We start from the raw sequence: 2,921 nt of genomic DNA on the forward strand, positions 1-2,921 counted from the left end.
GTACAGAGGGCGTGGCTTAGTGGACATAAACTTGATTCGCACTTGGGTGGGAAACATCTGATGTTTGATTCAAGCAGCACTATTGTGAACTTGACCTCAAGCGTTTCAAAATAAATAGATAAATAAAAATATAAGATCAAAACAGCTACCGTGCAAAATCCTATAAATTTGGCCTAAGTCAAATACATGTTAAATACATGCATGTTAAAGAGGCATAACATGCTTTTAAGATGTGTCAGTAGGGCAGTTCATTCTGAATGATTTTGAGAATAAAGTAGACTTTTGATACTATCTCTGAAATATTATAGTCTTGCTCAAATATAAACTCAAAATAAACTTAGATATGATTTTGCTTTAAAATACTACACTGATAGTTGATACTTAGGTGAAAACAAGTCCCACTAAGGAAAGTGCCATTTCCATTGAAAATGAACATGTTCTTGTTTAAAATATTCATGGTCGTACATCTGCGGTCCCTTTGCACAAGAGTAATTTTTTTTTTGTTTGTTTCTTTTGTTTTTACACATGTTTATTAATTCATGATATAATTTATTTATGATTTATAATTTATGATTGTATGTCAACCTCGGAAGGCTACCCACAAAATCAGTTGTACAAGAATGAGAGAACATTTCAAATTGATAAAAACTGAAAAAAAAAAAAAGTATAACACATATTCCAGATGAGAGGCTAGAATGTAACACATTGTATAACTAAGAATTTTCAACAACATTTGTTCTTATTTAAGTGAAACATATGGAACGTTAACCCAAAATAAGGCCTCTTGATATCCAGATGGCAACAGTTAACTGGACCAAAGATACACAGCTGTAAAATTGAAAATGTTCAAAATGAGAAAAGGCTCTCACATTGCTCATTGGGTGTGCAGGAGTAATGTAGAGTAAAATCGCGTAAAACAAGAAATATGCAAACTCCTTCATTTCACAGGTCCATTTTTATGAAATGTGACACATGACACTGAGCGGAACTATCATTGCTGTTTGCTGTGAGCAATATAACTGATCCACTTTCACTCAACCAACAAACTGGTATAAATTGGTGTGTTTTGCAAATGTGTACAGCACATGATGAGCCCTCATGTGGTGCTCTTTTCTTTCCTCCTCATCATGAGAGGAGGCCTTTGATCAAACAAACAAACATCGCTGGACTGTTTCCTTCCAAGGTAAGGCATCCAATGTGGCAAATGAGTCTGTAGATGTCACTGTAGACTGTAGATTGTGCCTAATACTCAACATAAAACAGCTGCAAGAATTATTACATTTTGGTCCATCATAACTGTTACTTAAATATTTCTACATACAGTAAAAAAAAACAAACAAACAAACAAAAAACACAAGCTTTTTGGTCATCACTAAATCTCTTTTCCTTCAGGCAAAATGGATGGTTAGTTAATGAGACAAAGCCCTAAGTCAAGTGCAAGGGTTTTGACCATCATGTTTAATGATGGCCAGAACTTTACAGTATAAAGTTTTCATTTTATTAACCTTTTCATCAGGATTGTGATAACTTCATCCCCACTCTGCACATAGTGGAAGGTGGTAAAATGTTAGTGCATGGGACAAATGCTTTCAAACCTACTACATGGTGAGTAACTTTATTCAAGTTTCCACAGATGTAAAATGCTATAGAGCTGTCTTGTATGCTGTACATATTTCAATAAGTAGCCATGGTGAAATAATACAAGGGGGTATCTTTAACCTTCCATTTGGTGTAAATGTTTATTTGTATTTTCATATGTAATATAAATAAAAGGTTTTCATCAGGTATCTGGAAAAAGCAGTAGAGCGATGGAAATGTGTGACATTGTTACAGAGTTTATAACTGTAGCTTTGTGAATTATGGTTCATCACTTTCTTACTGAGAGCAAAATGTGAAGATTGATGACACATTCATGTTTGTTAGGTATGTAGCCTGAGCCAACAGGCAGTTAGCTTAGCAAAGATTTTACACTTCTCACACTGGTTATTGTATGAATTTAGCAAGCAAAAATATGATATTACTGATTTTGTTACTCATTCCTAATAAGTTTGTGGTCTGCATCTATAGTTTCAAGTCTTCTTTGATGCAGAAGCAGGGTGTGCTTTATGGCAGGGCCTCCTTGTGATTGACAATTTGCTACCAAGGTGCCCGTCATTCAGGACTGAAAACGACAGAGCAACTCGTCTGCTCATTAGCTCCTCAGATCCACTCTCTTGTCTAAATGTGGTAATTTTCTGATTCCAAAAAAACAAAAAAAACAAATAGGTGACAGCGGTAACACCCTGAGATAATCCATAAAAAAGTATGGAGAATGTCAGTTCAGACTCAAATCAAAATGAGGTGGTATGTACTGTCTCGTGAGACGGATTGATGAATTCTGAAGAGTAAATCATAATTTCCTGCCATCATCCAACTTCCTCCCAGAACTGGATCAGGGCATCAGTGAGCTCCACGACAGTTTGTGGCAGTACCCAGTGGCTAACTTAGCCATTTGGGGGCTCCAGGTGAACAGTCATTTGGCGGCCCCTGCATCTACCAGTCTAATGTACCTTATATTGCATAAACTGATACTCCATACGAGGGAAGAACAGTCACTATCCTTCCTTTCCTCCATCACACTGGGCCAGTGTAATCCATATCGGATTGCAAATAGATTGGAATTTGTTTCCATTTTAGTTTTTCCTTCAGCCCCTAACCAATGCACGTTCTCACTGACAAGATAATCTTGACTCAACACTTAAGATTCACATGAACTTGATTATACAATATTAGCAAAGATATGACATTTGTTATTCCAGGGTTAAATAAAGATTTTCAAAAATTTCATACAGGGCCATGTGTGATATGCACTACACAAAGAAATGACCATTATTCGCAGTGATGTAATATTTAACTGAATGTGTGTGAACATATTTTCAAAA

The sequence above is a fragment of the Acanthopagrus latus genome, chromosome 16 (genome assembly GCF_904848185.1).
Source record: "Acanthopagrus latus isolate v.2019 chromosome 16, fAcaLat1.1, whole genome shotgun sequence".
In the NCBI taxonomy this organism is placed as follows: domain Eukaryota; kingdom Metazoa; phylum Chordata; class Actinopteri; order Spariformes; family Sparidae; genus Acanthopagrus; species Acanthopagrus latus.